This window comes from Eimeria mitis, genomic scaffold (genome assembly GCF_000499745.2).
Source record: "Eimeria mitis Houghton genomic scaffold, Emh_scaff3729, whole genome shotgun sequence".
Lineage (NCBI taxonomy): Eukaryota > Apicomplexa > Conoidasida > Eucoccidiorida > Eimeriidae > Eimeria > Eimeria mitis.
In genome coordinates this window covers 6,142-6,359 of record NW_013572070.1, presented here as the reverse complement: position 1 = coordinate 6,359, position 218 = coordinate 6,142, and positions in this window count along the sequence as shown.

Below are 218 nucleotides of genomic sequence, written 5' to 3'. Positions count from 1 at the left end.
GCTAGCTAGCTAGTGTAGCTAGCTAGCTAGCTAAGCCGGAGAGAGAGAAACTGAAATAGATAGAGAGAGAAATAAAGGGAGAAGAGAAAAACAAAGAGAGAGAGAAAGAGAGACAGAGAAAGAAAAGAAGAGACAGAAACAGAGACAAACGGAGACAGAGACAAAATAAAATAAACAAAAAGGAGACAGATACAAACAAAGAAAAAATATACATATAC